Genomic DNA, 13,819 nt, shown 5'->3' on the forward strand with positions numbered 1-13,819 from the left:
GAAGAATAGAAATATCAAGGCTTGTTTTTAGTTGCAGGCCCCAAACCCAATTTTGTGTCATCAGCATAACAATGAAAATGTACTGAATGGCTGCAAATTATTTGGCCAAGAGGTAAAAGATAAAAGCTAAAATGGAGAGGTCCCAGCACAAGATCCCTGTGGAACACCAGCATTGTATTAGATCTGGCACCGTCCACTGCCACAAACTGCCTGCTATCAGACAGATAGGATCAAAACCACTGGAGTGCAATACCGGAGATGCCAACATCATTCTCAAGACAGACCAACAAAACCTCATGATCAATAGTATCAAATGCTGCACTCAGATCAAGAAGGACAAGAATATTAATAAGACCAGAATCAGCAGCTCTCAAAAGGTCATTTACCACCTTCACCAGAGCCGTTGCTGTGCTATGTTTGGCTCTAAAACCTGACTGAAATAATTCATAAAGGTCGTTCGACATCAGGTGATTTTCAGCCACAACTACCTCTAAGATTTTGGACAGGAATGGTACATTAGAGATAAGGGCAGAGAGTTACAAAGCTGAACTTAAGCAAAGCAGTTGGAAAAGGGTCAAGAAGGCAGGTTGTGAATTTGAAATAAATAAAAAGGAGAAGTGATTATTGGGCCAGCAACATCAATGGAGAGTAGTAATTGGCTTCTAATGTTTGCAATTTTATCCTGAAACAATTCAGCGAAAGCATTGCACTGTTGTGTAGAAACAGATAGAGTGGATTTGAATCAATCAGATGTGAATAATAAGAGGCCCTAGCCAAATTTAGGGCATCCCTATACGCACACTGATGCTGTTTAAAGGCTTGAGAAAAAAACTGTTTGTTAGATTTCTTCCACAGACGCGCTAACTTATGTCCCTCGACTTTCATAGATCACAATTCAGCCATATACCAGGGAGAGGAGCGGGATGGGAAACAGAGTGTGTTTTGAGGGTCTAGAAAATTCAAGATATTTTCTAAAGTAACATTATATAATTCAATTGCACTCTTCAGGGAATTAGGTAGAACTTCATATAATGAAGTTTGAATAGTCTCAGAGTGTGCAGTTGAATCAAAAAAGCTTGGAAGATGCACATTAAAACAGCTTGGAACATGCACATTAAAACAGCTTGGAACATGCACATTAAAACAGTTGCATATAATAAGCTTTTGCAAAATATCCCCCCAAATGAGGGTAAATGACTAGTGTTTTTTTTTTTTAATCCATGGTGTCCGATTTTTACCCACACGCCAGATAATCGTAAATAGCACATTCTGTGTGACAATGCACAATTTTAAATTTAGTTTACAAATTGTACATAAAATTGATTTTTTATTTCCATTTAGCTGCTGCTCGCGCGTGGGAGAGCCGTCTCTCTCTCTATGCTAGTAGTTTCCATAACAGCGATTTATGCTTCCATTCATTATTCTTGATCTCGTCAACATGCATTTTGATTTTACAAGTTCTTCTTACCCAGTCGTTGAGAGAGGAAGTGATGTACGTGACCTGCGATAATTTTGCTTTTTAACAAGAAATGTGTTTGTTAATGTAGGGATGAAAATCAATCAGCAGTCGGAGACGCAGGTCTGGTTTCCAAACACCAGAGATCACTTTATTAAAAGATAAAAATTCAAACAAGCAGTGTATCTGGTGTGACAAGCTGGCTTAGTGGTGATGTCAGACCAGAAATGAACACACAGCACCGCGAGTGAAATGGTGAATGAAAGCGTCTCTATTGGTTGTGTCCACCCCCCTCCTCCTCCCCCACCTGCAGGGAAATACACCCATAGCACAGAGAGATGCACCCTTAAACCAAGTCTGCTCATGAGCTGCCACATTACCCAATGTACTAGGTATAGCTGTTAGTCATGTACGCCTTTTGAAGTCCTGCTAACACATTTGTGCTATTAACATACATCCTGTAGCTTGCGGTTACATGCTGTTGCTCACAGTTTCACAACCTGTTTTTAACTTAGCATAGCTTTTGCAAAGACAAGTTAGTTGAAGCATATATTTTCCTGATAGCATATTCTTATACCATATTATAATGCAGTACTACAATTTTATACCCTTCAGCACCCCATTTGCTCACGCTAGCTGGTAAGAGCTAGTGTTTTCCTGAGGTAAAGTCAGCTCTTGTCTGTGTGAGGCCTATATCTCCTCTTAAGATAATATTAAATTAATGTTCTTATATATAAAAATAAAAAGAGACATGGCAGTCTTATGTATTCATTTGTTTTATTGCAGAGTTGATCAGTATTTTACAAGATTTGTTTGTTGGTACCACAAGAACATTCAATACATGAGGTAGGTTAAGTCACTTGTCTCTTGTTAAAGTAGACTACTTCAGGTTTCATAATATGTCAGATGTATCTTACATATAAAATGGCTTGATAGTAATGATATTCTTCATTATAGTTAGCCTCTTAAATCAGGCTCCACCTATATATATTATATATATATAAAGGTGTAGGTCTCAGTTTAGATCAGAAACTGATAATAATAATAATAATAATAATAATAATAATAATAATAATAATAATAATAATAATAATATCTTTATTTTTATATAGCACCTTTTATAGTGGACCACCATCACAAAGCGCTTTACAGAGGTAGGCTGTGAACTGTGTATTATATGCAGATTCACTTACAATAGGACATTATGGCATAATTCTGCCTCATGCATTTTAACAAATGAACAATGCATCGAAACTGTGCTGGTTACATTTACAAATGATGCCTGCCTCAAATAAATATTTCGAAATGAACCAGGGACAGTTGACATATTAGGCAAAGGAAGCTTTCACTGAACATGCTTCTCTATTTAAAGTAGACACGTTTTAATAATGAGACCCAGTACCACACCAATTCAAGTTTAATTTACATTAAACGTATTGAAACTAAAGGCCAATGTAAACCGGACGCGAACAGAGCAGAGCAAATATAAACCTATGATTTAAATTAAGTAATACAAACGCAAGCGAGGCGAATGAAGTAACACCTCTGTGGTTTCCTTTTGAATCGAGTCCTGTGTCCGTCAGCCTCGACCACGGCGTGTGGGTGTGGCCTGTTGCCAGTCAGAATGCAGACGTCTCCGTGGTTGCTAGGCTGGGGCGGGGTTCAGGCTGTCTCAACTAAAACAGCGACTTCAAGTTTCATTGACATGCCCTTATTTGGCATGGTGGATGACATCCTGGTTAACAATCAGGAGAAAATGCTTGTTTTAAAGGAAGCAATTGTGGATTACTTTGAAGAACATCCACTGTGCTACAGTTTAATGATCTAATGCATGATTCATTTTATTAAGGACACTTTAACATTTGCTAGGTTGCTGTATACAAAAACAAAAATAAACACAACATATTTAAAAGAAATGTTTAATCTGTTTAAACATTTGTCTCCTGTTTCTATTTTTTCAGAATTCCATTTAAGGAAAATATTTTAAAATCAAAAGGAAAACATACAAAGCTATTTCAATTGTGATTAACCAACTTATCTCAGGTTCCAAGAACATCATTACTGTTTATAATGTTTATAATGAATGAACTACACTATTTAGTTCATAATTGTATATTTCTATTGTTCAGGCCTTATTGTTCTGCCCTCTAGCACATAATAAGAATGATCTTTGTTTAACCAAAACTGAGAGGTCTTACCAATTCTGTATACTCAATACTAAAGCTAAGCAGGGTCACTAAATGTGTTCCCCTTATCACACTCTAAGCATGTTTCAGTGTAGCATGTGCTATTTTGTTACTAATATCTATAGGAAATGTGAGCTTCACATTCTTAGAATTCATCAACATGATCCTAATTTTATAGTCACATGTGATGTTGAACAGTGCTGTCTCTGTAGTTAAAGATGGGGAGCATGCAAAGTTCATGTAAGAAGGAAGCATGTGTGAGTGCATGACAATGCAATTGAATATTTGGCATTTAGAGAACACATCCATTCAGTAGGTAACCAAGGACAAGGAGCAAATAGTTCCCATGATTTGCAGTTAAGCACTAAAGTTGATGCCAATATTATTGGGGGCAAATATGCATTAGCTAGTACAATATGACTGAAAGGGCTGGAGCTGATGTGATCGGAGAAACACAGTTCTTAGAATCTACATTGCAGTCATTTTCCAAACAACTACAGGAAGAGCTAAGATACAAGGGGCATGGAACTGATTTGAATTTATTCCAAAATTATATGCCAAATAACATGTTTGAAAGGCTAAAAACACATAAAACAGAGACAGAATTCAAACTCTTCCAATCTGAGCAAGTTAGTCTTTGTGCAACTTTAGTAAATATAAAAGGCTAATTAAAAAGCAAGCAAATAACAGGATACATAATTCCATTTACGCAAAGTCTTCAAAATGTACTGCAGACGCCAAAGATCTGGTATTTTGTCAAACACCCCCACACAAGCACATCTGATATGATGAATGACATCTGTGATTCTGTGATGGGGAGTTTGGTCAGTGTCATCCCCTTTTTAGAACAAATCCTGAAGCTCTCCAAATAATCATGAAGTGTGATGACATAGAAATTGTCAATTCCATTGGATCACACGCCAAGACACTCACATTAACATTGTTTTACTGGACCCTAGCTAACATGCCACCTACATATAGATCACATCTTTCACAATACAGCTTCTTGGTGTTGCCAAAACCTCAGATCTAAACGTGACATGCCCAGGACCACTTCTGAATGATTTCAATGAAACAGCGAACGCTCTATCTAAAACCGGAACAACAATGGCAATAAATGAAGGTGTCCATTGTATACAAGGACACCTTGTCCTTGTACCAAGTGATACACTGGCTGCACAGTGGATTGGTGGGTTTAAAGAAGGAGTCTGCACTCTGAGCATGCAGCTTCTGTTATGCATCGGCTCATGATATGAAAATGAAGCTCCATGAAAGTGACTTTAAGATTCGAAATGAGCAGGAGCACAGAGATAGCCTAACTAAACTGACCTTTACTTACTGGAGAGGGGAATTGGGAGAGGGTGTGGGTGATTCTTTGAAACACATTGAAACGCCACTTGGGGGCACAAAAGGGGGTGCTAACAAAACTGGCATCTAACTAAATTTAACAAAAAAAGGTTTTAAAAGGACTGTTCCAACAAAAGCCGTCATGTCACCAGTGGATTCCGCGTTGTCGTGCTCTAAAGAAATCCAGGAGCGGACCACGGCACTGAACATGGCTCCGTAATCAAACAGACCCTCTCCGATGATCTTGCGCTTCCTGTTTTTGTACATTGGGAGTTTACCAAGAGCCAGGAGCAGATTCACCAGGAGGTCCTTCTTCTTGGTGGAGTCATGAATAGAGTGCCCAAAAATAAAGTGTGGGGGAAAAGTGTGCCAAAACTGCAGAAGGTGATTCCTCAGTAGAAGGAAAAATAGCTGCAGCCTGATGCACAAAAAATAAATGTGAAACACCGACTCGGACTAACGGCAGAAAGGATTTGCGGCATCGAAGTCCGTGCAACACCATCCCAGCATTTTTTCTGATCAAATTAGGCCAATGTTGCTTTCCTGAGAATAACATTAGTAAGATTAGACTGCGGCGCTCCCTCCTGGCTCTGAATCACCCGGAGCAGCAGTACGGGGTGGATCCGCTTCACTGCCACTGTCCATGGAGATGGAGTTCGGCCCCTCTGCACATGGGCTGAGACCCACCGCTGCTGGCTTGGGAAACTGAAACACAAATCGACTCTTTTTTCATGTTTGAATGACTCCCTTGAACATGTCGTCCTGTTCAGTCACATTGTGCTCTCTGAAGAAGTCTCCGGGTCAGCGGTCTGCACTTCGGGCTCCGGCACTTCAGCTGGTCTCGATCATCGGGGTCGGGGTACAGGCCGCTGGCTCGCCGATTCGCCCCACGAACGTCCCCGGCTGCTTCCCCATCACTAGCGGCAGCACCAACAGGGGGTTTCAGCTGCAATTTGGGACAGGTATGCTTAAGATGCCTCTGTGCTCCACAATTAAAATATTTCATGGTGTCTGTAGTGGCAAACACAGCATAATCTCTGCCATCAACACTAAATTTCCCTGCAACATTTAGCACAGTATTGGGGTTGTACAGTAACATAAACACTTGCCACCTGAAAGACATTGCAGGTTTGATTTCCTCTGCTTTACAGAACAGAGGGGCCCAGCGAAATCCTCTTAATTGGGGACATATTCGTTCTATAGTGAGAACTCTTTCCAACAGTGCATTATATATGAAAGGGGGGATATTAGAAATAATGACTTTAGTGAGGGGGGGGGGGGGGGTCAACAAAGGCATCACTGTAATCAGGGAATTGCGAAATGAAAAACCCTCCTCTAGTATGCGATTTACCAATCTCAAGAAAACAGCAAGGGCCTTATTCATCCTCGAAGCAGATTTAACATTATCAAAACCAACCATTTCCCCCACCACTAACAGCACCTCTTCCACAGAGATAGAGCCATCAGGAACACACCTGAAGCCGTGTCTCCGGGTTAAACCCCCCCACCCCGTCCGACTGAGAACCCATCGGGTTCCACGAATCTATCAGTCTGTGATATAAATAAATAAATAAATAATGTAGAAAAAATAACAAATGCAAAAGTCACACTCCCAAACTCACACACCCCTCCCACAACCCACAACCCTGAGAGAGAGAGAGACAAAGATTACAATATGACTATATTTCATTAGTAATATTGTAGATAGATTTATAACTATGCAGCTCTATATTCATAGAATGCACAAAGTTGTTTCTGCCAGCTGGTGCACAGATAGCCATTCAATTACAGTGCCTTGCGAAAGTATTCGGCCCCCTTGAACTTTGCGACCTTTTGCCACATTTCAGGCTTCAAACATAAAGATATGAAACTGTAATTTTTTGTGAAGAATCAACAACAAGTGGGACACAATCATGAAGTGGAATGAAATTTATTGGATATTTCAAACTTTTTTAACAAATAAAAAACTGAAAAATTGGGCGTGCAAAATTATTCAGCCCCCTTAAGTTAATACTTTGTAGCGCCACCTTTTGCTGCGATTACAGCTGTAAGTCGCTTGGGGTATGTCTCTATCAGTTTTGCACAGAGAGACTGAAATTTTTGCCCATTCCTCCTTGCAAAACAGCTCGAGCTCAGTGAGGTTGGATGGAGAGCATTTGTGAACAGCAGTTTTCAGTTCTTTCCACAGATTCTCGATTGGATTCAGGTCTGGACTTTGACTTGGCCATTCTAACACCTGGATATGTTTATTTGTGAACCATTCCATTGTAGATTTTGCTTTATGTTTTGGATCATTGTCTTGTTGGAAGACAAATCTCCGTCCCAGTCTCAGGTCTTTTGCAGACTCCATCAGGTTTTCTTCCAGAATGGTCCTGTATTTGGCTCCATCCATCTTCCCTGTCCCTGCTGAAGAAAAGCAGGCCCAAACCATGATGCTGCCACCACCATGTTTGACAGTGGGGATGGTGTGTTCAGGGTGATGAGCTGTGTTGCTTTTACGCCAAACATAACGTTTTGCATTGTTGCCAAAAAGTTCGATTTTGGTTTCATCTGACCAGAGCACCTTCTTCCACATGTTTGGTGTGTCTCCCAGGTGGCTTGTGGCAAACTGTAAATGACACTTTTTATGGATATCTTTAAGAAATGGCTTTCTTCTTGCCACTCTTCCATAAAGGCCAGATTTGTGCAGTATACGACTGATTGTTGTCCTATGGACAGAGTCTCCCACCTCAGCTGTAGATCTCTGCAGTTCATCCAGAGTGATCATGGGCCTCTTGGCTGCATCTCTGATCAGTCTTCTCCTTGTATGAGCTGAAAGTTTAGAGGGACGGCCAGGTCTTGGTAGAGTTGCAGTGGTCTGATACTCCTTCCATTTCAATATTATCGCTTGCACAGTGGGATGTTTAAAGCTTGGGAAATCTTTTTGTATCCAAATCCGGCTTTAAACTTCTCCACAACAGTATCTCGGACCTGCCTGGTGTGTTCCTTGTTCTTCATGATGCTCTCTGCGCTTTAAACGGACCTCTGAGACTATCACAGTGCAGGTGCATTTATACGGAGACTTGATTACACACAGGTGGATTCTATTTATCATCATTAGTCATTTAGGTCAACATTGGATCATTCAGAGATCCTCACTGAACTTCTGGATAGAGTTTGCTGCACTGAAAGTAAAGGGGCTGAATAATTTTGCACGCCCAATTTTTCAGTTTTTTATTTGTTAAAAAAGTTTGAAATATCCAATAAATTTCGTTCCACTTCATGATTGTGTCCCACTTGTTGTTGATTCTTCACAAAAAATTACAGTTTCATATCTTTATGTTTGAAGCCTGAAATGTGGCAAAAGGTCGCAAAGTTCAAGGGGGCCGAATACTTTCGCAAGGCACTGTATATTACACAACAACACTATGATTACGTTCTTAACCCAACATGGTGTCCACGATATCTTGACTGACAGCGGCCTCTCCTCCATTCTTGAATATTAAGTCTGTGTTTCATCGTGTTCAGTGTATTTGAAAAGCAATTGAAATGGACCACATTGTGTATATTGTTAAAGAGATTTTACTTCAGAACAAGGTTTAAAACAAGTATTGACAATTCTGCAATAGCTGAGTCGAATAGTAATACAAATATAACTTTATGCTTCTAGATTTGTAATGTTTAATTAAAGTTGTGGCTGCTGTTCTGCAGAACCTTTACACCACGAATTCCTAGTTAAAAAAAAGAATACATACATTATCAAGGAACAAATAATAAACAACTATTGGAAATCATAAACCTCAAAGTTTTCTTAGAATAAAAAATAAAATCTACCATGATTAATTTATTATTATTATTATTATTATTTATTTCTTAGCAGACGCCCTTATCCAGGGTGACTTACAATCGTAAGCAAATACATTTCAAGTGTTACAATACAAGTAATACAATAAGAGGAAGAAATACAATAACTTTTGTTCAAGCAAAGTACAAGTGTGACAAACCACAATTCAATAATACAGCAGATAATAGTGATAGTTACTTCAGGATATGATTAAATAGTGATAGTTACATCAGGATATGATTAAATACAAAGTACTACAGGTTAAACACTTGGCAGATTACAGTATTCTGAAGTACAGGATTAAATGCAGTAAAATAGGGGGCAGATAAGAGCAAAATAAAGCACATTTGCATGAAGGGTGATAGTGTCCCAGGATACAAACAGAGGAGTTCTACAGGTGCTGTTTGAAGAGGTGAGTCTTAAGGAGGCGCCGATTAACAAACAATATCCATCTTAAAACACCTTCATTCAAACCAATTAACACAAAACACAATACATGAGGCGGTTCCAGCTCCAATGAAGGAACCCACAATATTAAAATGCTGTTTTTCTAGCAGCACTGGGACAAAACAGAGAGTTCAAACTGTTTCCTCTCAGTGTGTTGCTCCATTGTAGCACAGACCCCCTGAAACACAGGTTAGAGATGATGAACTCTGCAGAGAGCCCTCCCATACTACATTCATCTGACTTTGAAGTATACTGTAGTCTAAACCAAGCTTCTAAACCAAGCAATGATACTTGCAATCTTAGCAGTGTCTGAGGAAGATCATTTCAACCGATACACTATTTTGATAACGAGTTTGAAGGAAACTGTCAACAACACCTAGAAGTTTCAATATCTCAATTAAAATCAGCAGCAGGATAGTTGACTTTCTCAAAGTTGTTATGTTTAAGTTATTTACAGTATTCAAACTTTTTTTTAGGTAAGTGAATATTTTTTTTTTTTTGTACAAACTCCACATGTAATAGTCATTAATCGGAACCTTACTTAACATCAAATAACAAATGATTTAGCATAAACTGCATTTTAATGGTGTTGCTATACACTATTTTATTTATCCTGTGCCAAAAATAAACCACTCATCTCTGCTCTTAACTAATAGCCTGTATTGGTAAATATATTTGTATTTTAAGCAATATAACCGATCATTCTCTAATTGTGTTTACCACCAGCTGAAGAAAGTACTTTATTTATTTTACACAATACTATTTTTCTAACAAACTGCTGCACCACCTTGTTTTGAGCAAATTATAGATATTACTAATAGAATAATTCATACTGTGGTATATATTGTGCAACTTTAGGGTTCTTTTAAAGTTTTTTTAAAAAATACATAAAATTGCTATGCCTTTTTTCAGCTTTTTGGTGTAGTAAAATATGAAATGTGAAAGTTCAAATCATTGTGTGAAAGGAAGTGTTTGACAGCGCCTGGATACACAATCATTACACAACAGAAGCACATCGGCTCGCTGTGCAGTACGGGAGTTTTTCTTTTTAATGTGGTGGTGGGAATGCAAAGGGTCTTGTGCAGGGCTGGTTATTTTAAAATATTTTATATATATTCCCCCTTCATCAGGGCCCCCCTTCGGGGGATTGGGCCCTGGGGAAATTTCCCCGTCCTCTCCGCCCTCTCGTATCTCTGTTACTACAGCCATGCCACTACCAGCCACAAGAGGGAGCCAGTCACCACGAGATCATTCCCAGTACAGTCAGTGGCTGGAGTCCCTCTTGAATATCAGATTAAGATTGAACATGCTGTAGCAATTATCTAATCAGGGATAGCAATATATTTAGCGAGAAAGCAAGGATACAAGCAAGGGGTCTGAGTAATGGGGTGGAACAGGGGCAACACAATAATACCCCTCCCCCCCAACATGCTTTTTTGAGTCTGTACATGTCTGACATTATGACAGATACATAAATTAAAGTGAATAGGTATGAAAGTTTACTAATGCTTTGCTTGCTTTTGTTTTAAGCACATTTCAGCTTTTCTCGGTTGTATTATTTAGTTAATGATACAACTCCCGAGTATGCTCCCACCATACCAGTATTCTTCCTACAAGTTTTGTTGATCAAATATCAAAGTGCTATTTAAAATAAGTCTTGAAACAAAGTATTCTCCACTGTGGTTTATCAGGGCTTGTATTTCTTGTCAAACTGGTTGTGTTCTTGCAGAGTTTGTCACATGACTCCACTCTGCACAGAATGCGCTCTTCTCTGAGAAACACAGTGGGCTCTGTGTAGTAATATTACTTGCGTGTTCGTCAATACTGCGAATTTGTAGCCTCGGTCCTAAGTCAAATTTTTGCGTGTGATGTACTAAATAGCTCTTTTTCGTGATAACTACCATAATATCACCGCAAGTTTATGAACAGCTTATTATACAGGAGATATCAGAGCTTCCATCTCATTATAAATAGATTTGTAATGCCAAACGTTAACATTTAACTTCCTTGTGGCAAAGACAAGTGAGTGGTCTAGTGAACAGAAAGAAGAAGCAGGCATATATAATAGGATCGAGCTATGCCTTCTGCAGACTCCCAAAGTCATCCTCTCGATAAAGAGCGGCTTCCCGCTCCAGTCCATCCCAATCTATATCACCACCATTACTTTGCAATACTCCACCCTTACCCAATCCTGCGACTGCACATACTCTCCTTGTTACCTTGCTTGCCTTTGTCATGGAGCACTGTACAAACTTCAATTGTTCCTTAAGCAAGGCAGTCTCTTACTGACACACTTGCACCTTCTCTAATGCCATAGTCAGTGCTCCCTGCACCTGGGGCAGCACACTACACATAATTACAATCCCTTTATCAGGACGATATTTGTACTGCTTGCTCCACCATTCTCGATGCTGTCCGGGGGTCCACAGGGGATCCCAGCCTTCATGCAACATTGACTTCTGCCATGGACTATGTTTTGCTAGGACATAATCAATAACTTCAGTCAGGTTTGTTCACTGTAATTCGGTGCCACACCCGGTTTCTACAGTAACACCGCTCATTCGAGTACTCCCCGAATGAAACTTTTATTTTATTTGCAGTCTTCCTGCAACCTGGTCTCTACAGTGCCACTTTGCTACTGCCTGACCTTCCTCGTCGGTGCAGCTGCTCACCCCGAGTGCACAACAGCAACAATGACAATTGCAGTACTCCTGCAAAAGCCCTCCCGGTCGCTTAGCCCTATTATTGATAGCTACAACGTCGGAAAATTGTACGTACTCCCACAACAACAACACCTCAAGACTCCTGCTCACGAGTGCCCATCAGTCATTATTATTTGTTCATTTAGCAGACGCCTTTATCCAAGGCGACTTACAGAGACTAGGGTGTGTGAACTATGCATCAGCTGCAGAGTCACTTACAACTATGTCTCACCCGAAAGACAGAGCACAAGGAGGTGACTTGCTCAGGGTCACACAATGAGTCAGTGGCTGAGGTGGGATTTGAACCGGGGACCTCCTGGTTACAAGCCCTTTTCTTTAACCACTGGACCACACAGCCTCCTGTTTTAGCCTATTCCATGTTCTTTTATTACACCTTATGCAGTTTTATCAGTCAAGTCTGCTAGCGGCTTAACCACTAAATATGGAAGGTGGTTTTCATTAAAATACTCACCCTCCTTGGCAGGCCAATACCAGACAAGAAAGAATAATCACTGCAGCACATCCCATCCTCGTCGCCAGGTTCTGTAGTAGGTAAAATCCCATTTAATGTGAAATGACTGATGACTCCACTCAAATAGCAGTTTCAAGAAGTTTTAATACAATGCGCGCAAGGGAAGAGCAGCCGCGGTTACAGGAACACACTTTCTCTTAATGATTGACAAGGCAGCACGATATTTATACTTGATTAGCATAGCAACAAATCAGCAAATTAACTCGTCATGATTATAGAACTTTCTAGAACTTTCTCAAAGATGAAGACTCCCTTATAAGGGGTTGTTTTTAACTAAACAGCTTTACCTTAAACTAGACATAACAGCGCCCTAACTATCTTTTGAGAAATACATCGCAAGCAGTTCTCACCAAAATGTGCTGAATGTGCTGTGCTCAGAACACAAGAAGATAACACATAATGCTCACCCAGTGCTCACAACATCACACAGCCATTCTGATGGACACATAACCAGTTGTAACCCTTTAAATAACACCACACATATTTTCTGCCTCTTCAATGGCACCGGGTTTTTAACTATTGGTACTTTTTAAAATAGTTTGATCCCTTTTTACTGCTTACCGCCTTTTATATTGTGGCGGAGCAATAGCAGGTGCAACTGCACGCGGGCCCACGAGCTCAGAGGGACACGGAGTGGTTCGAAAGTTTATTCATCCATTTATTAATTTATTTATTAACAATGATAATATCTTTAGCATTTACATTTGTAGATGTTATACATCTTCATGGAAGGTTTTGGGGTACTATTCAGCACAGACATTTGCAGTTATATTCTGCGTGCGCGATTCATCCTGTAGTTTAGACGGAAGCTGTCCTGTGCTGCTGCGGGCACCAAAATAAACTACAGCAAATCAACATGTCTGTAGTTATGATTTAAAAATAATAATGAAACGGTTTCCTATGTGAGACAATTTCTGCAAATTGCGACTTCTGTAATAATTCGTGATCACAGAATTGGGGAATCCTGGTAGGACTGGTGATTAATCCTGTTAGTTTATGATTAAAAAATAGTGTAGTGTTGGATGTAAGGCTGTACGCAAAATGAAAGTAGGCGAGTAGAAAACGTTCTTATTACACACTGTTTCATACATGCTTCCATTCTGACAATTAAATATAGTTAAATATTGAACACTTGATTTGGTATGTTTGTTTATAAGTAAGGGTTAAATTAACGTTGGGGAGGGGGGCCCACAAGGTCCTGCACCGGGACTCATCTTCCTCTATCTCCGTCACTGTGTAGAGTATCTTGGTTGTGGGGTCTTAGAAGGGCGAGCTGCAAGGGTACCTGCATCAACATATTAGTACGACCTCGCTGGACCTGGACTG

This window comes from Acipenser ruthenus, chromosome 20, assembly GCF_902713425.1.
Source record: "Acipenser ruthenus chromosome 20, fAciRut3.2 maternal haplotype, whole genome shotgun sequence".
NCBI lineage: Eukaryota > Metazoa > Chordata > Actinopteri > Acipenseriformes > Acipenseridae > Acipenser > Acipenser ruthenus.